At 39.3% G+C, this 17129-nt stretch overlaps 1 protein-coding gene across 3 annotated transcripts in view; it reads left to right on the top strand.

Moving 5' to 3' along the window:
- Positions 1 to 17129, top strand: part of PRKN (parkin RBR E3 ubiquitin protein ligase) — a 1352534-nt gene that overhangs the window by 1097342 nt on the left and 238063 nt on the right. The window lies entirely within an intron of this gene.

The raw sequence follows: 17129 nt of genomic DNA, 5'->3' as shown, positions 1-17129 counted from the left end.
GATTGGGGAATCGTGGTTCTAAATTATTTTCTAATGTTTTGTCCTACCTGTAATATTATGACTTAGCTGTTTTACCAATGTATACTGAGAAGAGGGAGTGAGAGAGGAGAGGAAAGGGGAAAGAAGGAAGGAAAGATTGTGGTCTCCCTTGTTAGGAGAACTTGGTCATTCATTTACTTTTGAAAATACATTAGCTTCTTCAGGGATGTAGATTATAACTTACTAAGTTATAGCCTCTCATATACTCTTTAACTGTTGGCTTCTAGTGAGTAGTTCAGTATCAAAACCTTGTACACTAATGGATAACCAACAAATTCTGATATTAAAAATAATATACTTTCAATCATTATCATTAAAATACTTCCTTTATCATCTTATAACACAAAAAGTTAATAGAGGATCATAGGATCTGGATTAGCTAGTATGTATGTGTGTCAATATTATCTTTACTGTAATAGTTGGTGTGATTTGTTCTTGTTCACATGACCCATGAACCTTAGTACCATATTGGAGATAAATACTGCACACTTATATTTGTTCTATAGCAAATTTACCTGTTCTTGTTAAGGTTAAGACCTTCATCCCCATTGGGTTCTCTTCTTTTTTTGTTGATTTATGGAAACCCTTTATATACTTAGGATAGAAAGGCTTTGTATATCAAATATTTGAAAAAATGTATTTACCTTTTTCTTTTTAATATGGTTAACTTGGTCAATGCTCTCTTTCTTTTATATAGAACTTTTAAACTTTTATAAAGACAAATTCTTATCTTTTTCCTTTGGATTCATTTTGCAAGGTTTCTAAAATAATGCTATTGAGATCTGATAAGAGTTATATTACAAGTAAAGCATATTTTCCAGAAGAATCAACTCCTTACAGAATTGCATTTCAGTTCAGAAATGTGGTATGTGATTCTACCTGTCATCTTTGGCTGTTTAGTAAAGTTCTGTGTGTTATTCTTGCTGTTGTCATTGTTGTGTTTAGCATGTGCATATATACTGTTAAAGTTTTTCCTGGGCATTTTTAGTTTTTTTTGCCAATGTGAATTCATGTTTTTCATCATATTCTCCATCTGTTCTTTGTTTGCCTATAATGCTGTGATTTTTCCTGTATTGAATTTGAACACAGTCAGCTCCTTCATTCATCTCTCCTAGTTCACTGAGGTTTCAGACAATAGAAATATTAGTGTGTACGCAAAGAACAAAGGACTTACCTACCATAGACTTGAAAAATGTTACATTTTCTGTGCCACCCCCAGTGTTTTCCTTTTTGCCAGAGATTTGCGTATCTAGACAGGACAGGAGGGCAGGAGAGGGGTCGGGCGGACAGCAATACACAGCTCTATTGGACAACTCCACACGGACTGGAATGGCCTTCATTAACACTGGAGGGAGGGATAGTAAACATAGCTCATTTACAGAAATGTCCCTAGTTCTGTTATTGAAAGTAATATATGTTAGGTTGGTCTAAAACAAGGTTTTTCAGTGTAAATTGTTTCAAGTTTTCGATCTTCAAGTTTCAAGATTTTCCCCCCAGAATTCAAGAATGTATCCTGTGTCTTCACATAGAAACCAGAATGATCTTTATAATACTAGAATCGCTTCTCATCACTTTAGTATTTTCTGTTTTTTAAAATTATGATTATTACTTGCTTGTTTATTCTCTGTCCCCTCCTCTTCCTAGACTATAAGCTTGACAAGCTTGTTTCATTTATCACTCTGCCCCCAGCACTGAAAACAGTTATGCATGCATTTGCCTCTAATACGCACTTGTTGAATATCACTTTCCCTGGACAAATGTTGTTGATCAAAGAGTTCCCCTTCCAGATATAACATAGTTGTGATGCTCTATGTGAGGAGCCATTTACCACTCAGTTGGTTGATGGACTTCATGAATCTTCTATAAGGTATCTTAAGCCTTATGTATACTAACATCCTAGGTAGTAAAGTCATATAAAAGACACTTCTTACTTCTTGAGCTAACATTTTTTTAAAAGTACGTGGTACAGAAGGACACATGTAGCAGACAAGAATATTTATTCTTTGCACACATATATTTGGAAAATATGCCTTTTCTTGGGTAAAGAGACTAAATGTGGTTAGTATTGGAGACATGACATCAATCTACATTAACATGAGCTTGCCAGTTGAACAGAATGATAGTTATCTACAGCATATTTCATAGGAAGTGTTTCATAGGAAGTGTATTAATTGATTAGTATTGTCTGTGTTGATTAGTACACCAGAGAAGACCCACCTAGGGGGAAGAAACTGCCTAAATTATCTCTGTGTTTACGTGATCTAGTACTTGGGCCCAAAGCATGATCAACAGACACTTGCAAAGGGAGTGACTCATTGAATCACTGAGTTAGAATGATCCCTGGCAAGCCTGGGTTTGGAGCAGGGGGAGCAGGTCAGGACAGATCAATGAGGACAGAAAGAAAAAACGGTTCAGGAGAGGGTGATGCACTATGGCATGTTCCCTAGCAGTGGAACAGGGTATAGCTCTGGCTGATCAGAATGAGTGAGGGCAAGAAAAAGAGCAAAATGAGGGGTGAAGGAAAGAGGGAGAAAAAAGAATAACACTGAAGGCAGGAAGAAGATCGGGCTATTCAAAGCAAATTTGGGAGAACTTTCAAGAAATCAACCAAGCTTTTCTTTTTTTAATTTTTTTTTTTTACATTTATTTATTTCTGAGAGACAGAGAGAGGCAGAGCACAAGCAGGGGAGGGGCAGAGAGAGAGGGAGACAGAATCTGAAGCAGACTCCAGGCTCTAATCTGTCAGCACAGAGCCCGATGCGGGGCTTAAACCCATGAGAACCGTGAGATCATGACCTGAGCTGAAGTTGGACGCTTAACCGACTGAACCACCCAGGCGCCTCTCAATCAGAGCTTTTCTAAGAAAATGAACAATAAAGAAGAAGTTATGTCAAAACCGAACTCCTCATATGGTCAATTAAAGGTTAATGGTGTACATTTTAAAGAGGTTGTTGAAGGGAGGAGCATGGTGTGTTCTTTAATGAGGCGTTTGGGCAAATTGCGTCATTGGGTCTCACCTTTGATATTATGGATATGCATTAGTGGAAACATTTGAAAATATCCATGTTCTGTCTCTCTACCCATCAACATGTCATTGTTCCTTTCCAAGAACAAATAAAAGTCCAAATTTCAAGAAACTACTATGAGCAAGTTGGAGGAATGACTGTGAAGGACAAATCAGAAATAGAAAGTTGGGTAGCTAGCACGGAATCATCATATTCTCCCACCTCCCCCTAAATACAGGTGAAACAAGTCGAGCTGATAGGATCATGGAAATTGCTACAGGTCAGGCTCTGGTTGAATTTAATGAATATTTACCTGGTGTAAAGGGAAGCCCAGTGCCTCCCTTGCTTTCAAATGACATGTCCAAGGTGCCCTCTCCCAAGTTTAGGACAGCTATGATTCCAATGAATGAAAGCAGTCCTTCTGCCCTTGAATTGCAGAACCCTAGAGAAAGTTTATTTTTATCTGAACAGTGTTCTTTGGGATAAATCACAAAGGCAGTCTGTCGATGAAGTTAAACAGCAATGGCGTGGTAAAAGAACAGGCTTCCCAGCTGCTTCTGTAGTCTGTGATTTGACCTCCTTCAACCCATCTCCCGCATCAAGGTGGCAATGACCTCGTGGAGTGACAAACAGAAGTTAGCATTGCACCAGGAGGATCTTAATCCCAGAAGATAGCCATTCTTGCCCATTGTATTAGCTCCCTATGGCTGCCAATACAGCTTACCACAAACTTGGATAACTTAACAAACTTGTTGTTTCACGGTTCTGGAGGCTAAACATCTGAAATCAAGGTATCTACAGGGCCGTGCTCTGTCTGAAAACTCAGCAGTGGGGGATTTGGGGGTAGGGGAGTAGGGATCTGTTCCATGATTTTCCCTTAGTTTCTAGGATTCTAAGCAATTCTTGACATTCCTTGGCTTGTGGGTGTATCACTCCCATAGCTGGCCCTGCTATCACAGGGTATTTCCTGTTTGTTTCTCCATGTCTCTTCTTAAAAGGTCGGCAGTCACATTGGGTTAGGACCCACCCTAATGACCTCATGTGAACTGGAAACATCTGCAAAGACCCTGTTTCCAAGTAAGGTTGCATCCAGAGGTACACAGGGGTTAGGACTTGACGATGTCTTTTGAGAGGATACAATTCAGAGCCAACATTGTCACCCAACGGTCAAATGAAAAAGGATGCTTTGAAAGAGTGTGTTAAAAGAAGAGTGTACAGGGGCACCTGGGTGGCTCGGTCAGTTAAGTGTCTAACTTTGGCCCAGGTCATGATCTCGTGGTTTGTGGGTTCGAGCCCTGCATTGGGATCTGTGCTGACAGCTCAGATCCTACAGCCTGCTTCAGATTCTATGTGTCTGGCTCTCTCTGCCTCTCCCCCGCTCATGTTCTCTCTGTGTCTCTCAAAAATAAATAAACGTTAAAAAAATTTTTTTAATAAGAGGAGTGTACATCATTTGATAGCATATATTCTAAAATACCCTGTATCTTAGGCTTTGAAAAAAGAAAACTACATTTTGTGGAATGGGAGCCAAATGAGCTAATGAATTAGAGGAAAATAATCATATTTTACACAAGATTCATATGATGTAAAGATCCTAAGCATGTTTGTGTTTTGGGTTTTTACTCCATCCAGCCTCTCATTGCTTAAAAGAAAAAAAAATTCTCAAAACTCCATGCCTAACTGAAATAAATTTTTAATGTGAGTAAGTCCATATGTTAAGCAGACAATTCACATTGATCTCTCCTTTTTCTCTCCATTCAGAGTTTGTATCTCTCCCTCATGATAGTATGTGTCTCTTAGTGTATAGCCTTATTAGAATTTAAAGTAAATAAATACAATTTTGTCCTGGAGACATCTGTTTCTATGGATATATGGCTTATAGGTTTATATCTAACTGTCATACACTTTGTCATTCACCCAAAGCACTAGGCATAGATCGTGGACCAAAGACAAAACAAGTCACTCTGTTTGTTTAAACAAACGTTTACTGAGCATTTACTATATGCCAGGCACTGTGGTAGGCCCTATAGATACTAAGACATTTAAGACAATATTTGTTTTTGTCAAGAGACTTACATTCTAGTAACTTATAGAACAGCGGTGATCAATGTGTTTTTCTATTTTGTTTGACTTTGTTTTGATTACTGACTCCATTGAGAACCTGATGGCAACTACAGAATTTCCCCCTTTTGCACCAAGAAAAATACATGCACAAAAATCTGCACCTGTTTAAGTAGATACGTGAGCTGCTCCAATTGTGTGTGTGTGTGTGTGTGTGTGTGTGGAGGGAGAGAGAGAGAGACCTTTTTCCAGGAATGTAGATAAATATTTTCTGAAGGGAGAAGAGAAAGGCCCCCAGTTTTTTCACCTGTAGAATGTAAGTGAAGGGTTCTGGAAGAGATGAGCCTTCAAATATCCCAGGAGCAGTTCACTATCTCTGATTTTCAAGGCACGTTTACCATTCAGTCACCCTTCAATACTGGTTGCCAATAACTGGGAAGAGATGTGAAATATGAAAGTATTCATGGAGCATGGTCTCCTCCCGAAAGAAATGCCTTCCGCTGCAATAACAGAAAACCTGACCAACCAAGACTGAAAATGTAAGGACACTGACTTTTCACTTCTAAGAAGGGCATAGGGGGCTCGGGGGAGGGTTCTGCACAGTTTCATCAAGGGTGGGAGCTCTTCCTGGCCTGCATAAGTTCTCATCACTGAGGTCCTGGCTGTACAGCACAAGGCACCTCATCCCCTCTGAATCCAAGCAGGAAGAAGGTTTTGTTTGTCCTTTTGAATGTCTCTCTTGGGGTACCTGGATGGCTCAGTCCATTAAGCGTCTGACTTCAGTTTGGGTCATGATCTCACAGTTTGTGAGTTCTAGCCCCACGTCGGGCTCTTTGCTGACAGCTCAGAGCCTGGAGCCTGCTTTGGATTCTGTGTTTCCCCCTTTCTCTGTCCCTCCTCTGCTTATGCTCTGCCAATCTCTCTCTCTCTCTCTCTCTCTCTCTCTCTCTCTCTATCTCTCTCAAAAATAATAAATAAATAAATGAAAAACAAAACAAAAAAAGAATGTCTCTCTTGCAACCAGGAAAGAAAATATTTCCCAGAAGCCCTCAAGAGCCCTCTTAGTTCTTTCCGCTGTCCAGGACTGGGTCACATGAATGCTCCCAAATGAGTCACAAAGATGGGAGAGGGATTCCTGTGACAAGTTGAGAGTAGTCAAAATAAAATCTTTAAGTCAAAGGGGTCTACCATCAGGAGATAAAAGGCTTTCAGCCTGGATCCTCAACCAAATTGTTAGTGGAGAAGAAAATAATCAGAAAATAGGGTCCGCAAAAATTTTCATAGTAGCATGAACATTGCTACAATAAAAGGTTACTAGCTCTTAAAGCATCAAGAAAATAATCTGGTACAACTTTTATTTGCAGACAAAAATTGTCCACACCCTCATGAAGATAAGAACCTCTAGGAAGGTGTTCGGCTGCCTTTTTGTGCCCTGTGCTCTTTGTGGTTCCTGTGGTTGTTGCAGGAGCCTCTGGTAGATGAAAGGCAAGACAGGTGTGAGAGGAGACTTGAGTAGGAGAAAAATGCATGGAGCAAGAGAGAAGGAAAAACAGCAAACTAAGAGGAAAAGCTAGGTCAGAAAGAGAGAGATGTACCCACTGTAGTAGTACCTATTCTACTCTAAAGACTAGAATGCCGTTTAAACAGTTGCTTTTTCTATACAGTAAGAACTACTAAAGAGAAACATTGTCAGGATATGTGAATCTCTGACTTTCAGATGTCAACTTTTAGTGTTGAAACTTTTATTTCCAAAAATGTCTTTTTTACTTCCAGCCATAGTAGTGCTTTTCGCTCTTCTTGTTCTACCTTCTCCAGATCATTCTCTAGACAATACCACTGATGATGCTGTTCTGCCTCATGCCCAAGTTGACTATGTCAAGAATGCGTTGAAGGGCAAGGATAGGTCATTGATCCTGCTGGGTGTAGCAAGCCTTGTCCAGATGGCAGTTCTAATGCTTTAGGGATATTTCATGGACTGGGGTCACCTCAGTCCCCTCTGATCCCAAGACTATACCTCTCTTGTCCTTCTCCACAACCCTCTCAGCTGTCCCCTGCTACTGACCTACTCCATATGACAACATTAGTTGTAGGAACCTCTTGGAGCTCTGTTTCAATTGCAACTATATATGTGGATTCAGAGTTGTCTTTGGAGTTAGAAGCAGCCTATGAAAGTAGTTCAAAACGTTTGTGCTTCTTCCACTTTCCCTCCATAGGGCAGATACCACCCACTTTTTGTGTTACAGATACCTAAAATGTCATATAGATCACCCTTCCTATTAAGAGATGAGTACTATGTTCCTACCCCTTGAATTTGGGCTGGCTCATGTCTGCTTTGACCAATGGAGTGCAGTGGAAGGAACATTATGCCAGACCTAGCTCTTAAAAGAACTGGAAGCTTCTGTCTCTGCCTTTGGGAGGAGTCCTAAACTGTCATGGTAGAGAGCCAGATACCCTAAGGCCACCATGTTGTAAGGAAATCGTGTGGCTTTGTGGAAACAGAGAGAAAGAATGAGAGGAAGAGGAGTACTTTCTTACACAATAGTAAACCAGACTGAACCCCATAAGCCTTTCCTTTCATATTTTTCTTGAGCTCACATGACAAAGTTCCTGTTTCCTGTCTGTGTGTATGAAAATTGTACATCTCCCACGATGTTGCAACTTCCTTTGGAGTATCTTCAGTTTTGTGGTTTGTTGAATGTGAGAGATTACCAAGAACCTCTCTGTAAAGTTTTTAAATTTTTATTTGAAAACTGACAACATATTCTTTGGTGCTCATATAATATATGGATGCAAGAATTTGTGCTGTTTTTTTCTGACACAGAATCAGAACATGGATATAATTATTTTGTCACTACTTTCTAGCTAAAATTACAACATAGAGTCAACAATTATAAGGTAAATTTAGAGTTCTCACATCACTGTCCTTCTGAACAACACAAAGAATGTCTATTCAATGCACTAGTGTTTTTCATTCAATTATATGCTCATGTATAAATCACTTTGATCCGTGTTGCTTTAGGCATCTCCTGAATTTTGACCATGTTTTCATTGTTTTTCCTCTCTGGAACTTATGATTTCATAATCCACTTATTTATTACCTTTTTTTTTTTTGTTTCCTATCATTAATTTTCCCTTTAATTTTCTTCTACATCTACTCACATTTCCAAAATATGTATAAAAAGTTATTAATTCTTCAAGTTATTCAGTAGATTTAAAATCTCGTAACTTCTATGCAAAAATATCCATATATTTTAACTCTGTAAAGGTTATGCTGGAAATAACTGAATTGGTCAGGTTACAAATCAAATATGTGGCCATGTAATAAAAGCCCTGAGCATATAATAAATTCTAATAGACAATTTGACTGAATTCTAATAAAAATCTCAGAGAAAATATACTGTTGTCTTTTACGGGTATCTTGATATTGGAAAGAAATAAGATGGAATTTTTTTGTTCCAAGGGAAGTGAAGAAGGGTGGCAGTTGGCTCTTCCTGAAGGGCTACCGTTCTCTGTGCCTGTGGGTCCCTATTGTGTCGTCCCTGTATTGCCCCCATGATCTTCCCCTTTCTTTCTCTGCCTCTCTCTTCCCTCACCCCTCTCCTGATAAGACGGGGCTGGGACCAGAGTCTGGGAAGAGGAGGCAGGCTGAGTACATAAGTTTAGTGAACCCATTCCCATTGTTTTTTGCATCTTGAAAAGTTTTTAAATGGTCTGTAAATATATTGGGGATGAAATCCAGTGGCCAATCCATCTCTTCCATTTATTGGGCCTCTCAGCAGCACATTTGGCTTTATCACTCTACCCTTCAAACTCTCCCTCTTCACTTGGCCACAAGTGGATGCTTCACAGACTATTCCAACTTAGCATGTCCCAAGCAGAACTCATAATCCCCTCCCCCTGCTTTTCTCCAGTGTTCTTCCCTTAGTAAAAGGCATCACCCATCAGCCACCTGCTCAGGATAAAAATCACCTGGACTCTTCCCTTTCTTCTGCTGACCCCACAGTGTATGGTCTATCACGGAGTCCTCTTAACCTAACTTCCACCTCCCGAGACACCACCATCTCTCTCCTGACCTCTGTAGTACTTTCCTAACTAGTGCCCCTGCTTCTAGTCTTGCTCAAGTCTCTTCCAGAGTTCAGGTACTGGAGCTAGACAGGGTGAGTCTGAAGATCAGTCTCATCCCTTCTTGGTTGTATGACACTGGGCCAGTTTGCTCCCCTCTCCATCCCTCAGAATCCTCATCTGTGAAATGGGGATAATAACAATAGGACCTCCCTCAGACCCATAGTGATTTTGTGCAGACTAACAAGATAGTACCTGTGAACACTTGGAACGGCTTCTGGGACACAGTAAACACTTGATAGGTTGGCCATTCTTGTGAGTTTGTAATTATTTTGTGCACAGTAAGGAGACAGAGCCCCTCTAAGATGAAAAGGATTATGAGAAATGTACTGTGGTTCTGTAAGATGTTAACACTAGAGAAAGTTGGGTGACAGGTACCTGAGAACTGTCTATACATTTTTGTAACTCTTCTGTAAATATAAATGCTCTCAAAGAATATCCTGCATATCACAATCTCAAAACATTACCTTAATGTAAAGGCAAGGCTTTGATCCTTTTTTAAAAAATGCATAATTCAATATTCTTTTGGAAAAGATGAATTTACTTTGTTGTGTGTTAAAAAACAAAATTCACCTGAGTAAAATTAAAGATCTAATTGGCTTTTTGAAAAGATTTATGAATCAGGCAGTGTTTCATCTAGCAAATAGAAGGGCGCTCCACAGAAGCTGTACAAAATGGGAAGATTTTATTCACAGGAATGGGGTGGGACAGGGAGGTTATCAACGAAAGAAAGAAAGAATGGTTTCAGGCAAGGTCACCTTCCCTTAGGGGGAAGGCAGAAGGTCATATCAGGCAGACTACCTTCCTAGTGCTGCTTAAGAAATTCTGACAGATTGATTTAAAATTCCACTCCTGGGAGAGGTTGAAACTGCAGTGAGATTAGGTATTAAGTCTTGGTGGGGCTTAGCACAAGTGACTCCATTTTGGTCCTGTTATTTCTTATAAACACTAGTGAAGAATCAGGTAAAAAATGAATTATTCCTCTCTTTGTTCTCCATTAGAATATTTTATAGTTAGAGAAAAATAATATGGAATAGAAGGTACTCAGTTATTGGAGATTCAGTTGATTTAACATGCATTTCAGCCTATTCATAACACTATTCAATTAGATTCAGCAGCTAGCAGAAAAGAACTAGCCTTATCCTGAGATATTTGAAACATTGCTTTATACTGCACAGAATTGATTAGATATTGTCCAAATTATCTGTGGATATTATAGAAACTCAACCTTTCTCAACTGTAAAAGGAAAAAAAAGAAAAACAATGAAACATCCAGTAAACATTCTGAGAACTATGGACTCTGGGGACCCATTCTGTGCACCCCCAACCCCTAGGAAGATGGTGAGGACAGTTTAATGTGCTATAGGTAGCTGGTACATCTGAATATCATTTTCTTCAGGCCCAGTAAACTTCAAAATAAAGCAGACTTCTTGTCTAATGGTATCAGGTAGCTTTTGATCAAAGGAAATTTTTTTTTCTTTTAACATTTTATTTTGACATAATTCAGACTTAGAGAAAAGTTGCAGGACTAGGAGAAAGAATTTTTATACACTCAGCTAGATACCCAGATGTTAATAGTTACCACATTTGTTTCTCTCTTGCTCCAGATACATATACATCCATATTCTGTTTTTATCCCAAGCTGTTTGAGAATATGTTGCCAACATGACACCCCTTTACCTCTGAAGACCTCAGAATATGTTTCCTAATTACAAGGGTAATCTGCTACAAAACCATAGTACAATTACCAAAATCAGGATATTAGAAATGATACTGTACTTTTATCTAATATGCAGACCTCATTCAGATTTTAGATTTGTCCTAAGTATGTACCTTCCAGCTCACATGTTGCATTTAGTCAGTGTGTCTCTTTATTCCCCTCCAACCTTGCATCTTCTGTGCCTTTTATGATAGTCATGCTTTTGACAAGTACAGGCCACTTATTTTGTAGAATGTGCCCCAATTTGCGTTTGTCTGATGTTTAGACTCAAGCGGTCCATTTTTGGCAAGAGTGTCACGGGAATGATACTGTACATTTCCCAGTACATCATATCAGTCAGCACATGCAATCAGGTTGTCCCATTGCTGATGGTGTTAATTTGGACTACTTGGTCAAAGTGCTGGCTGCTAGGTTTCTCCATGGTAAAGCTAATGTTATTTAATTAGACATAAAATGGAGCTTGAGTAAGTCACACTTGCTTTTCAGAAATTAATCCTTTGCAATAAAGTTGCATTTTAAAGAAAATTCAGCAGAAAACATCTACACAAATAGATAAGATATGGCTACTCAATGTCTGAAAATCAAACAAAAATATCTGCCCACATATCAAAGAGGTATCTCCACTCCCATGTACGTTGGAGCGTTATTCACAATATGGAAACAACTTAAGTGTCTGTCAATGAATGAATGAATAATTAAGACATGCTATGCTCCGTATGCAATGGAATATTATTCAGCCACGAGAAAGAAGGAAATCAGGACATTTGCAACAACATACCTGAAACTAGTGGACCTTATGCTAAGTTATACAAGCCAGACAGAGAAAGACAAATACTGTATGATCTTACTTATATGTGGAATCTTAAAAAAAAAAAAAAAAAAAGGTTGAGCCCTTGGAAGCAGATAGTAAAATCATAGTATGGTGGTTACGTAGGGGTGGGAAGGTGGGGGAAATGGGGAGAGGTTGGTCTAAGGGTACAAAGTTGCAATTATGTAGGATGAAAAGGTCGACTCTAGCTAATAATAGTGTTTAGAACACTGGAAATACAGTAAGAGAGCAGCGCTCATTACAAACAAAATGGTAACTGTGAGAAAAATATGATAGCTCGATAGTAGTAATTATTTCACTATGTGTATGTATATCAAATCATCATGTTGTATACCTTCAATATACCCAATTTTTATTTAAAAATATAAATTAAAGGGACACGTGGTAGATCAGTGGGTCGAGCATCCAACTCGATTTTGGCTTAGGTCAGGTCATGAGCCAACGGTTCATGAGTTCCAGCCCCACATCAGGCTCTGTGCCGACAGCACAAAGCCTACTTAGATTCTCTCCCTCTCCTCTCTCTCTGCCCCTCCCCTGCTCATGCACCCTCTTTCTCTCTCAAAATAAATAAATAAATAAATAAATAAATAAATAAATAAATAAATATTTTGAAAGTAACTAATTAAAAATATAAATTCGAGGCACCTGGGTGGCTCAGTCAATTAAGCCTCCGACTTCGGCTCGGGTCATGAGTTCGAGCCCCGCGTCGGGCTCTGTGCTGACAGCTTAGAGCCTGGAGCCTGCTTCAGATTCTGTGTCTCCCTCTCTCTCTGCCCCTCCCCCACTCACATTCTGTCTCTATCTCAAAAATAAATAGTAAAAAAAAATAATAATTAAAATAAATTATAAAAATCTGCAGGCTGTTATCTCTAACAAGCAAAATCATTAGCAATGAAATACACAAATTAGATGATTTTGTACATACTTTACATGTGGTTTCCTCTTTCCAACATGTCAAAGCTTTTGAAAACTAAGGCTGTGAACTGTCTACCTGAAGTGGAAGATTGAAACCTGACAAGGTATTTGAAAGGAAAAAAAAAAATCCATATTTCCTTTCAGACTTCTACTATTGAAATGTAGATACCACTGTCCAAACTGGGTTTAGTTTATAATGTTTGCTTATTATACGTTGCATTTATCCGAAGTGAACTTTGTTTTTCCCACTAAGCCCTTAAAAACAGAGCAGGATGAAGACTTCTAGTGGGAGAAGAATTAAGACAAAGCTGGCTCTGGTGTGGGCCTTCTGCAGCAGGCTGACTCTCGCAGGGAGCAGCGGTGCTCCCCACGCAGGGTACCCCGCTTTTGCTTTTATGCTTACTTCCTCCAAACTTGCCGGTCCCATTCCAGAAGCAGGTTTCCTGATGACATACCATACACTCTACCCGGCTGTTGTTGAAATCAGAAACTTTTATTCCCAGGAGATACACTATTTCCCACTGTATTCAGTATGGTCCTTCTATAAGAAAGCAAGATATAAAACCATATGCTGCAAATATTGTATCTAAATTGTGGCCTGATAGGATTGCCGGAGAAAATCCAGGATGCCCAGTTGAATTCAAATTTCGGATAAACAAAAATATCTGGGACGTACTAATACTAAAAATTAAAAAAAAAGAAAGAAAGAAAATCATTGTTTATCTGAAATTCAGATTTAACTAGGTATCCTGTATTTTTATTTGCTCAGTCTGAGAACCCTAGGCTTGTGACAGGAAAAGTTCCATGCTTCCTCCAGGAACTTCCTGGGTTTTATTGTGTGGGGATTATGGTGTCCTGCCCTTGGCTCTGATCACTGGGAGGCAGAGCATCCAATTTATGGCCCACACGGAACAGGATGATAGGCCTTCAGGGTGCACTCTTACTGAAGTGGTCCAGCTGCCCATCAGGGCAGTTTTCTATTTACTTGTACCATTTTCCCCTCAGCACCCTTTATTAAAACGCCACCGCCAACATCAAGAAATTACCTTGTTTGTTGCAGATTATGCCTAAATTGTCTCATCCCCTTTTATTTAACAAGGCACAGGATGGGTTAAAATATCTAAATACATATTTACTGTTGATGCCTATAAAGTAAATAAATTTTTAATCTAAATAATAATTAACTATCGATGCAGTCCTATTAATGCTTACAAAATATTACTAAGATTTTACTGTGAATCTAAAGTAAAAAATCCCAGGTTCAGACTATGCTGTTACATATTTCTCATTTAAACATTAGGAGTAATGCTCACCAAAGACTAAAATGAAGAGGTTTTTAAGAGCTTAATAGATGCTTCTGCTAGGATCCAACATGCAGAATATGTTATGTACAGTGGGTTTTGTGTATTAAAAACATCTTTAAAAAAAAGAAAGCAAACAAATCTGATCTTTGAATAGTGTGCATTTTAAAGTCCTCAGCAGAGTAATTTTTCTTTGAAAGGAGTTTTGTCTTATTTCAGAGTTGACAAAGTAAAACAAATCTTGATTTTTGTTTCTGAAATGATCTCCATTACATAGACATATAATGATGCCTTAATTTTTAAGTAAATTACCAGCATCTTTATAATGCCTCCTTAAAGTTTCCTCAACTCTATTTCAGGGGAAATTTAGGCACCGATCGATGGATTCTCACTGCTTGCTTTTCATGGCTTTTAAACACAGGCTGCCGTACATCAGTAGGGAAGAATCACTCTCCTTTTTGGCAACATTGCTAGGGACAGACAGCCGAGATGCCTCTTGCCTGTCTTCCATCTAAATTACAGGAGAATAGGATTTATGCAGGCTCTAAATCCAGTCAGAATAAAGCCTTGAAGTGGTAACCAATTTTGTGGTGTGTAAGTATCATTGATTTGTTAATCTGAGAGTGTTTTTATAAACTGATTTGGATTAGTTCTGATGGCAGAGCCGTCTTCAGGCCCTTGAGTGGTGGTGAGTGTGGTGAATAATACAGTGAAAATTAACCCGTTGGCCCCACCTATACATTTAAATCACAGCCTTTGAAAGGAAGACGGCAACCTCATTACGTGCAGTTTGCTAGCGTGTATTTTGTCATCCAGGCCGGAGAGGGCAGTTTTTTTCATAATTGGTAATTGTTGTTCCAGATCCCGAAGTCCAGGGCATGAAGCGCCATGAGGACGGCAGGTTTTGTGAGGATAAATCCTCAGGACCTATGAGGCACTTTGCAGAAAGGCCAACTGAACTAATTCTCCAGACACATTCTGTATGAGACGCTATTAAGATGAATTTAGATTTAATTTAAGGAGCTCTATTTCTCTGTTACAAAGCACAATGAGAAAGATGTCTCATGTTCTCTAAAATTTCATGTCTAGAGAATATAGAACAAAAGGATGCTATTCCAACAAAAGGGATGCCAGGGTATTCTACTCAGAGATGCACAAGAGAAGAATTTTCTTCCACCAGAAATAGCAGTACGAAAAAGGAGAACTTTAAGGGCTAGATTTCTGTCCTTAGATTTAAAAACAAAACAAAATCTCCTTTAGAAATGGAGATAGGGGAGCCTGAATGGCTCAGTCAGTTGAGCAGCCGACTTTGGCTTAGGTCATGATCTCATGGTTCTTGGGTTGGAGCCCCGCGTCGGGCTCTGTGCTGACAGCTCAGAGCCTGGAGCCTGCTTCGGATTCTGTCTCCCTTTTTCTCTGCCCCTCCCCTGCTTATGCTCTGTCTCTCTCTGTCTCAAAAATAAATATAAACATTAGAAAAGAAAGAAAGAAAGAGAGAGAGAGAGAGGGAGAGAGAGGAGAGAGAGAAAGAAAGAAAGAAAGAAAGAAAGAAAGAAAGAAAGAAAGAAAGAAAGAAAGAAAGAAAAAAAGAAAGAAAAAGAGATGGAGATAAAGGTGTTAGCTGAGAACAAGCACTTGTACCACCGAGGACTAGGGTAATTGCATTTCCCCATGCAAGCAAGTCGTCAAGGTTACTGGAGCAAAGACAGGCAGGAACATAGCACACAGAAAAAAACCAAAGCTCCGTTCCCCTCAGGTTCCAGTAACTTCTGTTTTGCTATGACAGTATTGTGGCAAAAAACAAAGATGCAAATTAGGCATGAAATTGTGTGTAGGGGAAACAGTTAGAGGGCTCCTTACTTACAAATCTGCCCGTATAGAAAGTAAGAACATACTTTAAAAAAAAAAAAACAAAAACAAAAGGGAAGGTCAGGGCACCGAATGGAGGAGTCACTGAGATTTCAGATACGTGCTCAATCACCCTGGCTTGGGTGACTTCCCCTATGTTGAGATTTCAGAGTTATAGCCAGAGCCAACTTTTGTGGGGGTACGGGTGGTAGCATCTCCTTAGTCTGGCTTCAAGATTCCTAGCGAAGGGCCAAATGTCTGCCCAGCCTCCTATAGCAGACTCCAAAACCTCACCACCCTTGGTGTCTTGCAATGTTGTCCGTGTACGTATGTCCATATCTTGGGACAAGAAATTCTTAGCTGATTTGAGCTGTATTTCAATACCTATGTAATCGACAACCAACTGAGAGAAAGTTTCCATTCCAGATTAGATACCTGTCCTTCAGAAAAATTAGCCATGGTTTAGATGAATCTTGACCCCTCACTGATATATTCACAAAATTCAGGAGGCAAATGAGCAGACTCTATTTTGGCTTCAGAATAGAATCTTGGGTTTTAATTTCTCTCTTTGGTAGAGCAAATCTATCTGCAAAAGAGATCTGACTTCTGTTTCCTAAGAGCTCATCTACTAATACTGATTATTCTCTATCCGGAATTATTCTGACATAACTGTAGTCATTTCCAAAGCCAGACTCAGTCATCCATCACGAAGAGCTACGATGCACTACTCACCCACGAGAGTGCTATTTTTCAGAAATGCAAGAAATCCAAAGCTCACTTATATGACTCTAATATATCAACAAAACCTTCTTTTCCAAAATGTGTCTTGTAGACCGTGTTTTCTCTGAGCTATCAGTAAGTATCTTATGGTGCTTGAGTGCTTCCGAAAGAGCGTAGACGTGCTTAACTCACGCTGGAGGCTTCCTCCCAAATGCCAACCTGGAAAGGAATACCGACTACAGATAAACCAGAGAGAATAAATAACTGGGTTGTTTTTTGCGTTTTTTTTTTTTATGATTCTTTTTTCCTAATATGAATGTTGGGAAGAAAATGAACTGGATTCAGAAATGTTCTCCTTGGTTCTTCTGCAGATAATAAATGGGGCCTTCACACAAATGGAAAAGCCATTGTTGACCTTCATTGACAGATCCTAAGCAATGCATTCTTTGCGAAATAACGCCGCATTGCTAATAAAGCGATCCCAGCAGCCAAGCTTGTGCTGTTTAATTTGTTTCCGTGGTGTGATAGTGTAATTCCGACATGCTGAAAAATCACCGCACAGAGACTCA

The sequence above is a fragment of the Leopardus geoffroyi genome, chromosome B2 (genome assembly GCF_018350155.1).
Source record: "Leopardus geoffroyi isolate Oge1 chromosome B2, O.geoffroyi_Oge1_pat1.0, whole genome shotgun sequence".
Taxonomy (NCBI): Eukaryota; Metazoa; Chordata; class Mammalia; order Carnivora; family Felidae; genus Leopardus; species Leopardus geoffroyi.
The sequence above is the reverse complement of the archived record's forward strand: the minus strand, read 5'-3'. Positions and strand labels throughout refer to the sequence as shown.